We start from the raw sequence: 22,103 nt of genomic DNA on the forward strand, positions 1-22,103 counted from the left end.
ACATAAATCCACTTGTAGCAGGGTGTGCCAGAATGCTAAGCTACAGTGCCCATCCTAGGACAAAATCACCTGCTCTAATACTATGTTGAGACATGGACCAACTAGGACTCCAACCTAGGACCTTCCATACGTTGCTGGATTGCTCTACCACTGAGCTACTGGCCCCTCTTGGACTAGTCCATTGTCGGTTCGAGTGTGGCTTATTTTCAACACCAACATTTATCAGTTGTTCATTATTCTTTGCTTCTGGTTCAATGATCACAACCTTTTCCTCATTATCTTCCTTTTCAGGTTCATATATGCTTGTACCTTCAGACTTATCAGATAAATCATCAACTTTTACATTAGCACTTTCAATAATTTTCTTAGTCTTCTTATTGTAACATTTATATGCTTTACTCTTACAAGAGTAACCAAGAAAAATTCACTCATCAAATTTTGCATCAAACTTCTCAGTGTAGTTATCTCTCTTGATAAAACATTGCCTTCCAAAGATTTTAATATAACTAACACAAGGAGTTTTTGTATACCATAGCTCATAGGGTGTCTTATTGTTACCTCTTATTACCACTACCCAGTTTAGAATGTATACAATAGTACTAACTACTTCTCTCCAAAACATTTTGGATACATTACCCTGTAATAACATGGTTCTTGTAGCTTCAACTATTATTTTGTTCATCCTTTCTGCAATGCCATTCTATTGTGGTGTCCTCGAAGCTGACATATGTCTCTTTATACCTTGTTCATCACAATACTTAACAAATTCATTAGATGTGAATTCATCCCCTCGGTCTAATCTTAAACACTTTAGATTATTACCTATTTCATTCTCAACCAGAGCTTTAAATGATTTAAATTTATTAAATGCTTCTGATTTCTCTCTCAAAATGCTACCCACATCCTTTTAGAATAGTCATTGGTGAAGATTATGAAATACCTATCACCATAATAACTCTTTGTTCTCGTAGTGCCAGAAAGATCAGTATGTACCAAATCTAAAACATTCTCAGAAATACCATTCTTACTCTTGAAAGAAATAGAGGTCATCTTATCGATTTGACAATCTTTGCATATCACACTATCCAGTTTGTCAAGTTGGGGTAATCCTCTTACAAAACTTGACTTGCTTATCTTATCAGATTATCAAAATTAACATGACAACATATTTTATGCCATAACCAATTGTCATCCATTCTTGCAACCAGAAAATTATTAACATTATTGTTCAAATGGAATAAGTTACCTCTAATTTGCTTCTGGGTAGCAATCAATTCACCACTACCTCCAAGAACTCTGCAAACTCCACTCTTAAATTCAGGGAAATAACCTTTATCATTGAGGTGACCAACACTTCAAAGATTATGCTCAAGACCATCAACCCAAAATACATCATCAACATTACTCTGTCCATTTAGAGATATAGAATCTTTACCTTTCACCATGCAAGGAGAGTTGTTCCCAAATCTAACAACACCTCCATCAAATTCATTAAGGGTTATGAACTTACTTTTGTCTCCATTCATGTGGTGTGAGCAACCACTGTTTATTATCCACTCATCACTATTCTCCATATGAGATACTAGTGCCTTTTTATCATAAAGTTCCTCCTTCACAGCTACAAACACAATTTCTTCATTGTCATCTTCTTCTTCTGACTCCTCATCGGTCACACCTTCATCCACTGTAACATAACAATGTTTCTTGCCCTTTCCTTTGAATCTTCTGAACTTTTCTTTCTTATCGGTGTTAGGGAAGTTAGAAACAATATGACCAATTTTATTACAAGAGAAACACTTCAAAGGTAGCTTTCCTCTATACTTACCAGTGCATCTTGGAAATCTCTTTGCTAACAATGCTTCAAGTCCCATCACTTGATCTTCACTGTCTTCTTCTCCCCAGTTACTTCCACGACTTGTCTTGCACTCATGATTTTGATATATATCTTTTCCTTTTCTAGCAGATGAACCAACAACAGAAGATTTAAAGGCAGATTCAGTAGATTTTATCACACTATTGTCAAAACTATTTAACTCAAAAGTTGTAAGCTTACCAATCAATGAATCGGCAGTTACCTTATCCTTTGAAATGGATCTAAGTTCTTGGATTGCTGACACTCTTATAGAATACTGAGGTTGAAGAGTTCTGAGCATTTTACTTACTATTGTATCATATTCTATTTTGCCTCCAGCACTCTTAATGCCACCAACAAATTCTTTGATTCTCTGACCATACTATCCAATATTTTCTCCTTCCAGCATTCTCATGTCATCGAATTTTCCTCTTAAGCTTTCCTCTTTGGCTCTTTGAACATGCTCATCTCCTCCATATATTATCTCTAACTTTTCCCAAACCTCATCTGTAGTTTCCAATCCTTGAACATCAATATATTCTGAATCAGATAAAGTACTTACAATAGCTTCTAGGGCTTGCATGTTATCTTGTTTCTCTCTTAGTTCATCTGGTGTCAAGGGAGTAGTGGTAGGAGAAACATATGTAGTTTCAACTTGCTTCCAATATTGTGCACCAAGACCTTTGATGTAGATCTTCATCCTATCCTTCCAGATCTTGTAGTTATCCTTGTTGAACTTGGGACCCTCTTTCTTCATCATTTTCAATTCCTCAAAATCTTTTCCTCAAGTGGTTAGGCTTTCTGCACATGGAGGATTAGAGCTCTGATACCAATTGTTAATCCTATGAGGATCTGGTTAATACTGAGAGGGGGGGTGAATCAGACCAATTCAACTTAAACTCAAAATTAAAATTCTTTTAGCTTATCTCAGATCTGAAAATATTTAACAAATAACTCAAATTTTGTAATCAAATCTAATAAACACTTTATCAGATTTGCTTAACACATTAATCAAATAATTTACCAATACTTTGACCACTAAAGTAATCATATAAACTTGATCAATTACCAACTCATTAACCTTATCAATAAGATCAAATACTTTTTCAAACAACTTTTTATCAGTACCGGTAACCTCTGATAAACTTTTGATAAAACATCATAACCGGTTTCTCAGAAATAATGCATGAAACGAAATATAAACAAGAACAACACATTAAAAATATTCCACAAATGAACACCATAAGTTTTGACGTGGAAACCCAAATACGGAAAAAATCACAGTGGGAGCTGGCACCCAAAAATATTTGTACTCTTTTGAAGTACGCCCTGTTAGGAGCTTAGCCTTGTTAGAAGCTTACAATACACCCAGTTAAGAGCAGACCTCATTAGGGGATTTGCCTTGCAACTCGATTAGGAGCTTGATGATCTATAAGGATTACTCTTTTGAGAGTTGCCCTGTTAGGTGACTTAATTGTTTAAGGCCTATTAGAACCTACCTGGTCAAGGGATTTAATCTGCTGCAACTATTAAGGAACAAAAATAAAAGAATGATCTATTTACTTGCACTTCTCTACATGCTTGATCAGAGCCAGTTATACACAACACTCTACAACTCTAAGGAAGATTACACACTTCTTTTGGATGACTTAACACATTCTCTAAGACCACTGACAGAATAAACAACAAATGTGTCAACATAAATTGCCATCTCAACTAGGTTGGCCACACAACCTAATTACATCAAGAATTTACAATAAGATCACAAAAGATCATCGTAGATCGCTATCCAGATCATAACAACAAATTACAATGCAATATCAATCATTGATTGATCATAACTCATCATGAAAAATCCGATTTGTATCCTCAAAACACTCTCCAAAGCATTTCCCTAATTCCCAAGAAAATCTTCCTTGAATCACACTAAAACAACTATTAAATCTTTCACGTGGGTTATGTCATGTTACCAACTTTAAGTAGACTCGCTATCGATCACCATTGTAACATAAATCATTATCGATTTAATAATTTCTTCACCGGTCTTTAAACCCTACTAAAACCTTAGCAAAACTTCATCAAAAATTGAAACATGCCTTCCGGTAATCATCACAAGTTCTGGTTCAAGTCGCATACATATTTCCATGATACGAGTTCACCATCCAAACCGCAAATCACCAATCATCGCCAATCAACTAATCAAATCAAAACAATTCATCTTTACCGATTAAAGTCTTAATTCACAGACTTTAGTCCACTTCCGACAAACCCTGTCTTCCCGTAAACCAAATCACTTAGATGATAAAACAAATCATCAGGAACATCAGTAACATTAGTTGCCATCAATGACAACACAAATAATTGATCATGTCATCTATTCATAGAATCTCAATCTCTTCATCTCAAGTAGAATTCTATCCTTTATCGATGCAGTTATCCAACTTCAACTGCATGACCTGATCTGCATCAGTTATGCCAAATGATAACATGGGTAACAAAGGAAGACTCGCAGGAGGAATGAAGGAATTGTGATTGAAGGAGTTGCCCCCTTGACTAACATTTATAGGTGGTGAAGGTGATTGGGTAACAAGGGGAACACTCATGGTAGAGGAATGAAAGAAGAGGTATTTCCTGCATGACTAACACTTGTATATATGACATTTTGTGTATAAGTAGCCATGATGTTTGATGTGATGGTGGGAAAACTAGTTATAGGAGTTGTCAAAGGAATGTAATGATTAACTTGACTAGGAGGTTGTGTATAACCTAGGGCTTCAACATAACTCTTCATGGGCATAATATTAGAATCAACAATATGAGCAGTACCACGCAAGCTATCGACACCATGTTTATCACTTTATATAATTCAATTTAATCCTTCAATCAATGGGAGAGCCTCAGTTTTTGGGTATTCTTGACTCATCCATTGTTGAAGATTGTCAAATTGATTGTCAATCTTCACTAATTGGTCAATGGATACCCTAGTTAGTGATTTCTCTACGTCATGAGAATTATCGAGAGGATAAATGAGGATATTTTTAGGATTGGAAGAACCACCAATATCCTCATTGAAAAAGCTAGCCAAATTAGGATCCGACTCCTCAGTAATTAAACCTTGGGCAACCTTAATTCTATAAATTTTTCTTACGGGGATTCTATAGGTAGGACTAATAGTAGTAAAACTCATGCATTAAGGGAGGGAAATTGGAAATTTGAATTTTGGAATCTAAGTTGCAAAAAAATTGAATAATGCAAAAATTCTAGGAAAAATGATTACCCAATCAGATGAACAAATTGATTGAAAGAATAAAGAGTAATAATGCACTCTCCTAGGAAATTGAGAATTATTCAAAGGTGACTGAATTTTAAAATTAGGGCCTAGTGAAAATAACCTTTTAATTTTAAAATTGAAAGGGGGAAGATTTAAATTTAAATTTAGGGTTGTCCAAAACTATCCTCTTAATTTTAAAATTTAAAATTTTGAAATGTTTAAATATTGAAGAAATCAATTTAATTTTAAAAATTAGGGTACCATGTATGTAATAAACCACTTAATTTTAAAATTTAATTTGAAAATTAAACTATTGAACTTCAGATTTGCTTTCAACCTTAGGGCGACCTAAAATCAATAAAATTTCACAAACCTCTAGAATTGAATAGTAAAGTACAAGCAAAACAGGCTCCCGAAATTTGTGGAGAAAAAGTCTAGACTAGGAGGCCCCTTCCTAGCCCGACCAAATTTTTACCAAATTTCCAGGGAGGCAAGATATTGTGATTTTAATGCAAACTACGCAAGGATATGGAATTTGGAGATGTCTAGATATGTGAAATAAGGCCTTGAAGGTTGATATGGAACACACTTAAGATGTTCAATGAGATGATCAATTAAAAGAATGAAACAAAATAGGGCACACTTAAGGTTAAGGGCCAACTTTTATGAGCTTTAGATTCAATTAAATTGATTAAATGCTTAAAGGAAAATTGAAAATTGCACAAGATTAATTTAAATTTAAAAATTAGGGTTTGTTGCATAAACCGCTTAATTTTAAAAATTTAAATTTGAAAATAATGTTGTAAGGTGGGAATGTGAATTTTGAAATTGAAGCAAGAACTCAAATCTGAAAACTAATTCAAGATCTACATAATCCACAAGTTCAATTTTAAAATTAAAAACTAGGGTTTTTTTTATTTAACCACTTAATTTTAAAAAATTTGTTGAAAATTGAACATGTAAATGAAAACTTGAATTATAAAATTGAAGAGTTCTTAGATCTAAAACAATTAATCCAATTTAGACAAATGGCAAGCTCAATTTTGAATCTAAAAATTAGGGTTTTTGTGAATTTAACCTCTAAATTTTTTAAAATTGCAAGGAAATTAAACTTGTAATTGAAAATTGCATAACACTTAGATTTGAAAGCAAAAATCAAAAGCAAGCATATAACATGTCAGTTTCACCAAAATGTAAAGGTGAACACTAGCCATTGAATGGATGTAACAATTAAGTGCATAAGCTAAATTTTTAAAAAATGATTGCAAATCTGAATTAATTAAATGCATATGAATCAATTATGAAAATAAAAATTAGAAGTAAGGATAAGAAACATCGATTTCACCAAAATGTAAAGGGGAAAATTAGGTGACTTGACAATTTGCAACATAGAAGGAGAAATCACCAAATCACCTGAAAATGAAGACAAATATGAGAAAATAGTGAGTTGTAAGTTTGGGATTTCATTGTGCACTTGGATTTGAGAAGTATGAGATGATTCAGAATTGCTTTGTGAAAATAGCCAAAAGTAGCAGGGATTGAGTGCAAGGACCAACACACCCTCCTCTTGGTCCTACGAAATTTTTGATCGCAAAGAAGGGTTTTTTCGTCTCTATATTTGAAGCTTATCCCAAGAGTTACAACCTGTAATACCCTAAAAATGGTCATCTAAACCACAGGGCCCCTAATCTCAATTTCATCACCAAGGTCCTAACCAAAGGCAATTAAAATTAATCTTGAGCACACAATTAATTTCTTAAATCATTAATGTCACATGGCAAATTAATCACTCAATATTAATTAAATATTTATTTAATTAATTGATCATTTCAAGTAAATCATTTTAAACAATTATTCTATTTATTTTATTAAATATCCTAACATATTTAATTAAATAAATTAATTTGCCATTAAATCATCAAAAAATAAATTAATTAGAAAAAAAAGAATTAAAATTTGAGAAAAGAAATCAAATGGGGATAATCTTGAAAATCAAATTAAAAATTGAAAAAATCTCAGAAAAGCAATTAAAACAATTAAATCTCAAAATTGAATAAAATAGAGAATAAATCAGTTTTTTCTAATTTTATCTTAATTTTAGTTCAATTTCCTTTAAAACTGCGAGAAGTAGCCAATCACATCATTTCACTTGGATTGTGCTTCTTCTTGGAAAATCTTGACCACTCGTCATCATTTGATCTCAGCTGTTGGTTTCCTTCTGAATTTTCCATAAATTTAGGCTCTCATCTCATAATCAAGGATCCTAGAGAGTATATTGTTATCATGTTGTTTTTGCTCTAGGTTCATTGATATTTGTGCATTGAGATATTGCATATTATTTATTGCATATTTGTTAAATCATCTAGCTTAATATTGGTTAAATCATGTTAGATTAATCATGCATATCTAGCTTAATCTTGCATCCATTTCACTCAATTTCATGCTCATATAGATAAAATCCTTCGTTTAGGTGTTGTCTGGTCATTGGTGTTGCATATGAAATCTGAGAGAAAAACTAAACTCGCATCTACTAGAAGGCAATAGGTCGCTTTGTGATGGTTTATTATTCATTGTTGATTGATTTACTAACCATGCATCTAATGACTTATTGAAGTGTTGTGTATTCCAGATACAGATACAATCCACTTTTCACACACACATTTTTTGTGCCCACCATGGGGCTCAGAATTCAATCCTTCAGCCTCAAAATCATTTCTTTATTTTTCAGTTCTCGTCCATACAGCCTATGTGAAAGGTCGTACGAGTATCTATCCTTCATCGTACAAAATTTTGTCGAGTCCTATCTTTTATTGTTCGGTTTAGTGAGAATACTCGTATGAGTTTCTGCTTTGCATATTTGATTTTGTGTTTTATTGTTCAAGCCTGTGGGAATACTTGTACGGGAAGGTATAGATTGTCGTACAAATTTTTGTTTTCTCGTTTCAAAAACAATATACTTTTCAGGGTTTTTTCATGAATGAAATTTGGATTTTACTGACACTAATGCTAACCCTGGTCTGTCTTTTGTATGCCTAAGATTTTCACAGCCTAACTAGTTTTCTACAAAACGCTTGTCAAAGAATTTATCAATTGAACATACGCCTGAATCAAACGAAACATGACTACTAATGTGTTGGTTTTGCAGGTTGCCTAAAGAGAATCGACCAAACATCGTGTATTCTTTAAATTCATTTTTTAGGCACTTAAATTGCTATCTGGTTAATGAACAAATCTGTCTTTTGTGCTCGAAGAAAAATCTGAGAGGTAGGAGAGTATGCTCTTGTCTTTTACAGACAATAAAAAATCTAGACCCTCGAAGCTTTTTCTAAGTTTTGAGATTTTTGTACCTTTAGCGGGCCTATCACAGTGGGAAAAAGTAATCACCCTGTGAGAATGACCCAAGTGAGTACAACTGGACTTGAGCATTCCAACTCACTATAATAAATAGGCCTCTGGTGATTAAAGTCTCAGAGGATGAGATTATTTGAGTTTTCTCTTTGAGATCTCTCATATCGAGCATTTTGTAGGGCCTTGGGGTCTCAATCACGTTTACGTGACTACAACTTGTTTCGATACCTTGTCGGGCTATAAGCCTCAATCATGCTTGTGTGACTTCAAGGGGTAATTTCAAATGGAATTCTTGACTAAGAACTATAAGATAGAGGCTACCCGATTCACCTCCAAAAGGGGGATAATCTTTGGGCAAGAGAGATAGTAACTCTCCCAGACACTTTCCATATCGTGCCCCCATTAGCATTTCGAGTCGACTAATACGGCATTGAGAATCCATTGCGTGAGACTCAGGGACCATATTTTGATTAGCTATTGGGTGTGTACCTAAGTCTGCAAGCAAAGGTTTTCTTCTCTAAGCCAACTTCCATAGGGTTAGCATGTTGTGCTTGAAAGTCATTATACATCTTGCGTGTTTTCTATGTTTTCATCCCTGAAATTGAAATTGAAATACTGAAACTGGAGAAAACAAATCAACAACATCAATAACTCAGTGATCAAAAAGTTTGTCCGTGTCCAACAACTGGTCTCTATTAGTCTTCAAAACTCTCTGTCTATCAGAATCTCGTCTCTGTCTAGTTTTTTGTCATACGAGTCTGCTGAATTGTTGTCCTGCTACATACATATTGTCGTATGAGTCTTCATTGATCATATCAATTTCTTGTATGACTCTATAAAAATTTTCGTACAAGTCTACATAATTGTCGCCTGGCTCTTATTATACTGTCATACGAATAAATATCATACACAATAGATTGTCGTCTGGAGGCCACCAAACTATCGTACGAGTTTAGGCAGCAACTCATACAAAAAATTGTCTTTATCGTCTGGAAGGTGCTAAAATGTCATCTAGGTCTGAAAACTCTGTCATATGAATTCTTGATTTTGTCAGTCCAAAATAGTCAAACTTTCCTAAATCAGTCTACAACGAGCATAAAACTAGTCATCATAATCCTGAGCATAAGACAATCTCGATAGTGTACTCCTGTCGTTGTGTTGCACAATTTTGTCGATCATCTTTCAGCTAGTTCAATCAACTACTTATTAAACTTAAGTCACTTAGACCACATCTTACACATGATAGATCATTCCTGAAACCAAACAGAGTCTTAGTCACTTCTCTCAAATCACACTAAGTTTCTTAGATCATGTCTTATACAGGATATATCTTTCCTGAAACCAGACTAAATCTTAGCTACCTCTCTTAATCACTACATTAAACGAACAACTAGCTGCAATTTGATCTTGACTTCTGCATCACATCCAACTCTTGGTCATATCAGTCATAAATGCCCATTCAAACCAGAAGTTCTCGCAAGAAAGTTGACAAAGGTAAAGGGCCATCATTTTCATCAAAAGACAAGCCATTCTTTGTAGAAGAGCCCGTCTCTAATAAACCTTCATCGTCAAATCTACCAATTTTTTATTAACCCTTATCTCCCACCATGTTTAGAGAAAGGCAAGAAAGACAAGCTGCTAAACATGATACTGATAGTGATTCCTCATTGAGCGATTCTGAAGCCTCTGAACCTACAAAATTCATTATAAATAGTTATCTAAATGATAAACATTTCCGAAAAATGATGAAGATCATTATGTCTAGAGAAAAAGAAGAACATTTTCTAGAGCTAGCAAAGCAAGGCGCTAAACTTCCTATTGATTATAACATTGAAACCCTTATCACTAAAGAAGAAGAGACACCTTTAGTGCTGGTAAACAAACAATTGCAAGCGTTACAGACTGAAATCACATAACTGAAAAACAAGGATAAATCATCAAAGCAATATTCTCTTAACACGATATGCCCGTTTCCATTCGACAAAAACCTCTACATACCTCCATTTCCCTCGAGAGTAGAGATTCCTAAGTTTGACAAATATGATGGAAATGCAGATCCTCAAGACCATGTCAGAGAATTTTTTGCATTATGTATGGAATTCATGAACGAACAAACATATCTCATGCACCTTTTCCTGAGGAGTTTAGGAGGACAAGCTATGGAATGGTTTTCAAGCCTACCTATGGGAATTAATCAAATTGTTTCTGCAACAATATTCCTATAAAATTTGTTATTCGGTCACTATGATCGAGCTTTGCAATGATAAACAAAAAATAGGAGAGCCCTTTCTTACTTTTCTTCAACGCTCGAGAAAGATGTTCTCTAGATATTCATGACCTATTCCAGATTTTGAGAAGATGGATATCTTTGTCAATAACCTGATCCCTAAATTGAAATACAGTATCCAAATGCAAGTGTACCCTTCATTCAACAAAATGGTAGATAGTGCCCTTAGAATGGAAGATGTGCTTCTAAAGAAAGAAGATATATCACTTTGGAAAGAAACACAACAAGGTTCTAGTTCCAAAGAAAAGAATAAATATTGGAAATGTGACAAAGATAACAACAGAAACATTGTTAATGATGGAGTGGTAGACACTATTAAAGCAAAATAAAAAACCACAATATTTAATCTGGCTAGCGGCACACAAGCACTCAAAGTGGTTGAAATTGCTGCAAAAAATCCTCCAAAAAAATCAAAAGAGTGGTTTAAAGAGAAACCTTGGCTTTCAAAGCCTAAACATGATTTCACTCCTTTGGAAGAATCATATGAATCAACTTTTAAGACTTTATTGGCAAATGATCTAAGAACATTGCCAAACAACTCTAGACCATATGATCCAAAAGTTAAACCCAAATGGTGAACGGAAAACAAATACTGTGAATACCATCGAAAAAAGGGTCATACAACAAACAACTACATGAAACTTAAACATAAGATTCAAGACCTCAACGATGTTGGCAAAATTGTTGTTGGAAATCACACGAATAATGCTGATCACAAAGCTTTTAAAGATCCCTTACCTACTTATGAACAAGGTGATCCCTCAAAATCCAAAGGAGGTGCCAAAGTCAATTACACCTACACTAACAATGACAATATGATCAACATGATTGAATCTTCCCAATCAGAGTATTGTAATGTGATCATAATCAAAGATAAACAAAATAAAGCACAAACTGCAAATGTCATGACCCACGCTCAAAAGAAGGATACTCTCCAAGGAGCTAGTTCCTCAACTCCTACTCAAACAACATCAAACTTACTGACTTCTTCAAACAGACAACCAGATACAATCATGACTAAATCTAAGCAGTTGGCTTCATCATCCTCTCCTGGTTATAGCATTGTTGAACAATTGAAAAGAATTAATGCTAAAATCTCCATTTTTGAACTACTTAAAATCTCTTCTGTTCATAGAGAGATCCTGGACAAAGCTTTACTCACTACTAATGTCCCTAAAGATTTAGATGTGGATCGGTTTCAATCTATGGTGGGTCACTTGACTTTGCCTCATTATCTCACTTTCTCTGAAGAAGATAATAACTCACTGAATCACCCACATAACCAACCATTAGACATCAAAGCTATGATCCATAAACACTGAGTCAAACGTGTTTTGATAGATGGAGGCGTTGGGTTGAATATTTGTACCTACAATCTATTGACACAGTTGGGATTTTCTCAAAATTTCATTGATCCAACAAAGAAAATAACAATTAAAGCTTATTATGAGGAAGAAAGAACCTCTAAAGGTCTGGTATTATTACCGATTAGGGTAGGACCTGTGAAAAGAGATGTTATCTTTCAGGTGCTTGGCCTTCCTCTTTCATACAACATCTTACTGGGCAGGCTGTGGATTCACGAAATGAAAGCAGTACCATCTACATATCATCAGTTCTTGAAATTTCCTTATAACGGAGTTGAAGTCAGTATTCCTGCCGATACAAGCTATACCTGTAATGCATTAATGCAAAGTGTTGATACCTTTGTTCCTCATAATAGAGAGGCCTCTACAGCTGAAAGTTCAGAAACTTTGATGAAAGATTTAGAAAATAAATTGAAAATCACATATACTGGCATGGATGGATATAAAATAGAACCTGTACTTTCACTAATGTCTCTTCCTCCATCACCAAGATAGTCTGGAAAACCATCAGAAGCTATGAAACCACAAAATTCAACTCCAAATATCATTTATGATGGTATCTTTGTACAATCCTCTACTTCCCTTGCAGATGAAATAGATGAGGATGTTATTCTCAAATGTCTTTTCAAAGAAGATAGTAAAAACAAAGAAATACGACATTGTGAAATTTCCCCTACACAATATGGTCCAAGCTATAAGATGAATCAACGCATGGGATATTCAGGTACCGGTCCTCTAGGCAAGCATCAAGAAGGTATTGTTGAACCTATTCAACTATAAACTAAGTCTACAAATGATAAAGCTAGACTTGGATAAAATCCAAGAAAGTCATCATATTAGAAACATACTTCTCATCATCAGTGTAAGTGGAGGAAAAAGATACTACCTTCAACATCAAAGGAAGTAAATACTCAACCAACTCAGGAAGAGTATGAAAATGAACAAGAAGAATTGGCAATCAAGAGAGAAGAAGCAGTTGGTAATCAAGTTCCAACGGTATCAGCAATAACACTACAAGGAGTAGATGTCCCAGAGGATATGAGAGAAGAGGTAGAAATAATTAAAGAATTATTTGCACCATTGAACATTCTGGTCACATACACCGATATAAAGAAAATAGATGATTCAAAAAATGACTCGAATGAGTATGAATGGGGTCCAGATCATCTCTCAGATACATCTACTACATAAACTCCATAAGAATCTAGTGATATCATAGATGAAGCACAAGAGATAATACACTTAAAGCTGCAAAAGGACATAGAAGAAATTAGACTAAAAAGACAAGAAGAATATGAACAACAACTGAAAGAAGAAAGAACACAAGATAATTCTTCGCCTACTATATCTCACTCTAATGAGATAGAACAAATTGGGTATGGAACTGAAAAAGAAGAATTAGAGGCTACCAAAGCAAGTCCAGTCATTAGTCTAGAGGAAGCTGAATGGAAAAGACGACGAAGACTAACAGAGTCATCAAGGTCATGTCAACAGGTATGTCAACTACAAGTGATCAATGAACCAAATCACTAAGGAACTTGCAACATCAAAGATGTTGATATTGATACTATACATAATTTTACTAAATCACTTGAAGAAGAGTCAGAAACTTCATCTTATGACTCTGATCACTCCGACATAAGCTCTATCTATGACAATACCTATTCGACATCAAACTATGACTACTGTGTCATGAATGTCGAGATTCTACCTGCTGACCCTGTCACCGACACACCATGGTATGTAGTCCAGTTTGAAGTAGAGAACAATGCTAGTAGTAGGTTTGTTGGGTTAGGTCCCCAAAATATTAACGTGCACTTCGATAATCGTGTTGTAACTCTTCTTGGTCTTGAGGCACTTACGCAAGGTAGTCTTCTGGAACTCGACTTATCAGTCCAAAGTTATGATGATAATATCGTGAACTCCCTTGAACTCGTTAAAACTTTATCCTTGGTCCATCCTGAACTAATTGACTGTACTCTTCAAGACCAACCTTTGAATGTACCTATCTTTGCCAATGACTACACATTAGCCTACTATCTTAATGCAATTGAACCAATGGACTCTTCCACCAGTGAGCAAAGTGAGAACATGACAACAACAAGTATCAAGTATCTTAGTCACAAAAAAAAGAAAAAAAGAAAAATAAAAGTTCTAATGGCGAAAACCACAATGTGGCAGTGTTAGAACAAAGAAAAGTAAAAATAAAGGACATACCTAAGGGTGAAAACCTCTTTGAGGCACCTGAGGGTGAGATACTTGATATGCTGCCAAGTCACTTCCAAGAAAGGTCTTCAATATTGATTGAACCAACTCAACTAGTAAATATTGGAAGTCAAGAGACACCACATATCATCCACTTAGCTCATTCACTATCAACAAAGGAGTTAAAAGATTTCACCAACCTCTTTTCAAAGAAGAAGATCAACTTTGCATGGACATACTCCAATATGTCAGGCCTAGATCCTGATCTCATCATGCATCATCTTTCTATTGCACCAGGAGTTACACCAGTCAAGCAAAAACTCCATAAGATGCATCCTTATGTGGCACTGCTAGTCAAGGCTAAACTCAAATTTTTTCTCAAAGCAGGATTCATCAGAGTAATAGACTATGCAGAATAGATATCAAATATAGTACTTGTATCAAAGGTAGACAAATCTATTAGGGTTTGCATAGACTTCAGGGATCTCAATAATGCATGTGTGAAATACGATTTTCCATTGCCTAACATTGATATGATAGTGGACATGATTGCTAGATATGAGATGTACTCATTAATGGATGGTTTCTCTGGCTATAATCAGATCAAGATAGCTCCTAAGGATCAAGAAAATAAAACCTTCACATGTGCATGGGGAACCTTCTGCTGGAACGCCATGCCATTTGGACTAAAGAATGCAGGAGCAACTTACCAAAGAGCAGTAACCACTGTCTTCCACGATATGATTCACAAAAGCATGGAAGATTATGTTGATGACACCCTAGTAAAGACCATGAAGAGATCCACACATATCCAATAATTGGGCCTCATACTAGATAGAATGGAAAGATTCAAGCTCTGGCTAAATCCTAAAAAGTGTGCATTCAGAGTGAAATCAGGGAAATTGCTTGGTTACATTATTTCAAAGAAAGGAATTGAGGTTGATCCTGAGAAGGTCCAAGCCATAATGAAAATGCCACCGCCCAATAACATTAGTCAAATAAGGACACTGCAAGAACATCTACAATCAATTAGACACTTTATATCTCAGCTAGCAGACAAAGCTCAACCTTTCACAAAAGCATTAAGGAAAGGAGTAACATACAAATGGGATGAGGAATGTGAGAAACATCTTCAACAAATCAAAGAATATCTTTCTAACCCATCTATATTGATGCCACCAATTCAAGGTAAACCATTGATTATATACATATTAGCTACCGATACATCACTGGGGGTACTTTTGGCACAACATGATGAGAATAAATGGGAAAGAGCTATATATTATATCAGCAGAACCTTGGTGTCCTATGAGATGAACTATACTATCATAGAAAAAGCTTGTTTGACATTAGTCTTTTCATCACAGAAATTAAGACACTACATGTTAGCACATTCTATTAAGCTGGTGGTTAAGATTGATCCTCTCAAATACCTTCTTAGCAAAGCAACACTTACAGGAAGATTGGCTAAATGGGTCATGGTTCTTACAAAATTTGATATTGAATATGTAGAACTCAAAGCCATCAAAGGACAGGTCATGCAGATCAACTTGATGATGCTACGCTTGAAGACAATCGACCTTTGCACATAGAATTTCTGGATGAATCCATCACGTACCTTACTCAACGATCATGGAAAATGTTCTTTGATGGGTCTTTCACTCAACATGGTTCTGGTGCAAGAATACTTTTTATTACTCCTCAAAGATATTCAATCCCAAAGGCTTACAAGTTTCTCTTCCCTTGCACAAATAATATTGCAGAATATGAAGCTTTGGTAAATGGCATCAAGTTGGCTATCGAATGGAAGGTTGTTGAATTACACATCATTAGAGATTCTCAGCTAATCATCAACCAAATCAATGATATATATCAGACTCGAGATGAGAAACTGATGCCCTATAAGAGAATGGTTGATGATCTCAAGAAATACTTTACCTTTGTATCATTTTAGCAGATTCCCATATTAGCAAACAGAGCAGCAGATGTTATGGCTACCTTGGCGTCTATACCACAGCTACAAGAATCTAATTTTCGCTTTGAATTCCTGGTGGAAGAGTTACATTATCCTGCCTATGATTCTCCTGAGTCCCAGATGGTCTGTTCTATTATTGGACATGACTCATCTCGCTATAGCCACATATACTCTTACTTGCTTGACCAAATTATCCCTGCTAGTCTTACCCGTAATGAGAAAAGGAACCTAATCGGAAATGCTTCATGATATGTCATCATCGCTAATGACCTATTTAGGCGAGGTTTGGATAGTACTTTGCTTAGGTGTCTAGAAATTGAAGAGTCCCAATGTGCACTATCTGAAGTCCATGAAGGTATATGTGGATCTCATTCAAATGGTCTATCTTTAGCTTGGAAACTACTAAGGGTTGGCTGCTACTGGCCAGATATGGAGAAAGATGCTATAAAATTTGCTAAAACTTGTGAGAAGTGTCAGCTATATGGGAATCTCATACACGCTCCAACAAGGGATCTCATACCTTTTATTACACATTGGCCTTTTCAACAATAGTCGTTTGACCTCATTGGCCAAGTTTATCCTGCATCATCTAACAGACACAAGTTTATCATAACTGCCACTGAGTACTTCACTAAGTGGGTAGAAGTGGTTCCGCTAATCAAAGCAACCGATAAACAAGTAGCTCTGTTCATCCTTAACTATATCATCTGCAGGTATGGGATACCTTCTTCCATTGTGACTGACAATGGAGGGCAGTTCAAAAACAAAGATCTAGATGAGCTCTATGAAAAATTCAAAATCAAACAACATTGGTCATCCATTTACTACCCTCAAGGTAATGGACAAGCTGAAGCATCTAACAAAAATCTGCTGACTATCTTACATATAACAGTAAACAAATCCGGTAAGGATTGGCATCTGTAGCTCAATCCTGCACTATGGGCTTATAGAACAAGTATCAAAACACCTACTTGAGCTACACCTTTTTCTTTGGTGTATGGGTCTGAAGTAGTCTTACCTATTGAGGTGGAAATACCATCTTTGAGAGTTTCTTTGCAAGGTCTTGTTACTGATGAAGACTACAAAATATCTAGATTGCAAGAACTCGAGTTGTTGGATGAACGTCGACAAGTGGCATTTGATCATCTGAGAGCCTACCAAAAGAGAATGTCTAGAGGTTATAACAAGAAATTTCGACAAGAAGAATTTCAGGTTGGTGACCTTGTTCCGAGAGAAAATCCTAAAAATCAATTGTTTCGAGAAAACAAAGGGAAGTTTGAACCCAACTGGCTGGGACCCTACACTGTTACTGCAATCTTTGGCTCTGGTGCCTATCAACTCTCAACATTAGAAGGAGAACAACTTCATGAGCCGATAAACACCATCCACTTGAAGAAATTATTCACTTAGTATTCTCTGCTCTAGCAACTTGTACAACTAAAATGTCCTGAAAAAATCATAAAAATCATAAAATGTCTTGAAAAGAGAGAGAGAGAGAGAGAGAGAGAGAGAGAGAGAGAGAGAGAGAGAGAGAGAGAGAGAGAGAGATTATTTGCCAAGTAGGTGAAAACCTGGTAAACAAGAACCTCTTGTACTCAAGCACTCCATCTATCAATGCACAATTGGCATTTCCTATTCATTCTCGCTTTCCTGCATCTTTGCTTTCGCTTGTACATAACTTTTTGTTGCTTTGGTGACATCCTGGTTCTTTTGGAACCCTCATGGCTTCAAACTGATCAATGTCCTAGTCTTAGGGTAATTGAATGATCAATTTACATTACCTAAGCAGTATCAACCAAGTCATCTTTTTGGTTGTAGTACCAGGTCATCCACTCTGAGTCAGTCACCTGTCTCCAAACTACTGAAGAGTTTTATCACTGAGTAAACAAGAATAACAAGATTACTGAAAACAGTCACTAAACAATTTGAGATATGATTGAAATTTTCTTTGTGTGTTGTCTTTTACATTGGTTTTCAATTATTATTCCCTTTGAGTAACTCGAGGAAGTATATCTTGACTAAGAGGAGCAAGGATTGGGGGCATAATACTTTTCTTTGTTTTTTTCTTGTAGGGGTGATTCCGATGATCTGGAAAAATCTAATCAGTTGGGTGTCTGTGATAAGTGCCTTCACATCAAGGTGAAATCGCCACACATATCTCGACTTCGCTTATTTGTATGCTACAGGGAGGTTGGCGTCATTTCTTTGTCTGTTTTGAGGGAATTTTTTTAATGTGCAATCCTGATGCATGCGTAATTTGTCCAAGGATATGAACGAAAAAAGGGTCATTGAGGACAAGATAATTAATATTGCATATGAAAAGAAATGAACTCTATTTTTGCTTGCTATGTTTGTAAATGCTTAGTAACGAAAATTAAGCATTCCAAATCCATTGACTAGGTTTATGTTGCATTCATTCTAAATTTTATGCATTTCGAGTGATTTTGGTATGATAACAATGATCTCTTTATCTTCTGAATGAGAGTTTGAAGCATCATCATTTCTCAGCTAAGTGGTATCTTATTCATCATCATTTCTCCGATTGAGTACTTGTGTATTGAGATGTTAGTTGCATACATAAGAATCTTATATAGATCCATACATTTCATTATATACTTGTTTGCATTCATATTATTGCATGAAAAATAAACATTCACATAGCTAGTTACTCATTTTCATCATTTATTTGCATATGAAAAAGAAACCAAAAAAACAAATATTTATATTCATCTGCATTACATTCATCTATACTGAAAAGATATGCATACATATAGAATAAAGCATATAGAAAGACATCTCATAATCAATCAACACAACTATGATGAAATCAAACCAAGATCTCGTATATATCATCATAATCTTAGTGTCTCACAATGCAAATGATATCAACTATCAAATACAATGTCTCATCAGAGAGAGAATCACAGACTACAAAAAATGGGGTATATAACAAAATCTAGGAGATATAACAAGCTATCTCTCTGCCTCTCCCTCATCGCCAGGTGGAGGAGGAGGTGCCTGCTGACTAACGTCCTGTCTGGGTGCCCTAGCTCCCTCAGATCGAGCCATATACTGAGAATATGGAACAACCTGTTGTGCTACTAGGATCGCTACACTATAAGCGGTGACATAATAGGTTGCTTGACTTGTCTGATGTAACACCTCTTGTTGAAGAGCATCATGCTATGCTCTGACCTCAACAAGCTTTCGATCATGCTCTGCTCTGACCTCTACAAGATGTCGGTCTCGCTCTACAAGCTGCGTCTGGGCCATTGTCAACTGTGAATGCAAACCTATCATCCTTGCTCTCAAGGACCGTACTATGTCTGGTACCCCCTTCTCTCTCCCAACATCTCTGCCTCCCTTCTTATCCCTTCATTGCCTCACCTTCCTAGGAGCTACTCTCTCCTCAGCTTCGCCCTCTAATGCCCTAGCACCACTAGCCTCAACCTCAATAGCTCCTAAGGATCCATCCTCCCCTCTCTGTCATTGTCTCTCTCTAGCTGGTACCCTGCTGTTACTAGCCCCGAGATCACCTCCTTCTTGCATAGGAACCTCCACTCTCTGTCCTTGTACCTACCCTCATCCCTGTATATGTGCCTGTGTTGATGCCTCATCCTCAAACTCCTCTATAAGAGGTTCATTCTCTTCGGGATCTATAAACAGAGGAAAAGGATGTCTCTGGAACTAGAATCTTTGTACTGGGGCAATACCCCCGCGTCTGCGATATCCTCTAAGTAATCCCATCTCTGTCACTGTAACCCCACTAACTCCTGCATGCTCAGTGCATATGATAGTCTTGGGGCCCATCCTCGTCTCTCCTCCTTTCCATACCGTGCATAGGTTGTAAACTCCTGGGATATACCCTGTGGTCTCCCATACTGCCTCATCACCCTGGATACTACAAACCGCTCGATGATAGACACTAATCGGCCAATGAAGTCATGAACATGTCCTTCCTCTGAGCTCTCTAATTGTCCCACAACTCTAGACCCCTATATGGTCTCCATACTACCACGATCAAATCATCCAACTGTCTCATTGAATAGTCCATCTTGCCTAGATGGGGATGAGTAACATAACCTGAATACTGATATACAATAGGTTGGTGCACCTCTCTAGAATCATCTACTATCGGTCTGCATACTAGGATATGCTCCCATGCCCATATTTGCAGAACTAGAACACCTGCTGCCATGTTCTTACCCTCCCAATACACAATCTCGTGCATCTCATGATACATATGGGCAAGAAAACATGATCCCCACCCTAATCTCTTAGGATGAGTCAACAACCTCTAAAGCATTCTAGCCCAACCACAAATAAAACCTTGCTGTCCTCTATCAGGCATAACAAAACAAGTGATAATCCCTACTAAAACACATGCCAGAGGGTACTGCTCACCGTATCTGCTCATCAAATCATCCCACATGATGGCGTGCTCCAAAATGGTCTCATCATGGAATATCTATCTCAATGCTAAAACACTCAGTCGTTGAGTTGAATCATAATCAACCTTGTCTCCAGCAAACAGAATCCTCAGAATCATGTATACATCCTCCGGTGTAATGGTCATCTCTACAACTAGTAGATGGAAGGTGTTATGCTCTAAATGAAAACGCTAAACTAACGCACTCAACGACCCATGATTCATACGGATATCAGCCATCTGTAGAAGGTAACCGAACCCACACAAATTAATATATGCTCCATCTGCATCGTATAACCCATGAACTAGCCTCATCGTCGGTGGATATACATAATGAAACAGGATATCCGACAACCGAATCTGCAAAATGAAGCATACAAATTGTCAACATGTGACCCAAATTGCGTTAAAAATATGTTAAAAATGCTCACGAATCCAAATATGTAAATTTCAAAATAAAAAATTCATGTTTAAACTCTCAAAAATGCTTGTTGTTTCTCATATGAGTTTCCACCGACAAGCAGCAACTCGTACGAGTAAAGATTACACTCTGCATGAGCAAATAGGTCCATATGACAAAACATATCATGTCACACGATACAATGGTCACTCAAGAACAAACTCGTATGATTCATGGGACGAAACCAAATGATAAACCCTATATGACCATATGACAAAACAGACGGAGGACAGTTTGTTGTATGAGAAACGGTGTTCCACAGCACGACAAAACGATGCAACACGACTTCAAACGAAAATAAAATGCAAAAAAATCAACAAAAAATCAAAATTTAAGAAATGCAAAAGCTTAAGATTGATCACTTACCGTTGGGTTGTAGTTCTACGGTTGATTATGTCGTCTCTGGTGCTCAAATCGATGCTCCTGGATTGAAATAGCCATTTTTCTTCGAAGAGGGCTTTTCAAATTTCAAACTTTGGGAGGTGAAAATGAATTGAAAATGACACATGAACCCCTTATATAGCCTAAACCCTAATTTTTAAACTTGCTCCAATGGACGTAAAATTTGTACCCTAAGCTAAATCGATTATCTTGAGTCCATTTTCGCGATCGAAATCAGTATCAAAGATCATCTTCCTAATTAATTTCGCACAACTGTGACCACTTAGCACTTTTATCAACAGCTCATTCTTTTCTTCAATTTGTGTTTAATTTCTCATCAATCAACGCTAAATCTTCAAATGGCCCCCTGAATCATTCTTTCTGCTCAAATCATTAATCGCTTAATCTTTTTATCAAATTTCTTGAAATCACTATGCAACCTGTCAATCTTTTGATTTCGCTCCCGAGGGGGCATCCTCATGACATCATCATCATCAGTGATCACATCCTCAAAGTTCAGAATTTCTTTCA

This window comes from Cryptomeria japonica, chromosome 4, assembly GCF_030272615.1.
Source record: "Cryptomeria japonica chromosome 4, Sugi_1.0, whole genome shotgun sequence".
Lineage (NCBI taxonomy): Eukaryota > Viridiplantae > Streptophyta > Pinopsida > Cupressales > Cupressaceae > Cryptomeria > Cryptomeria japonica.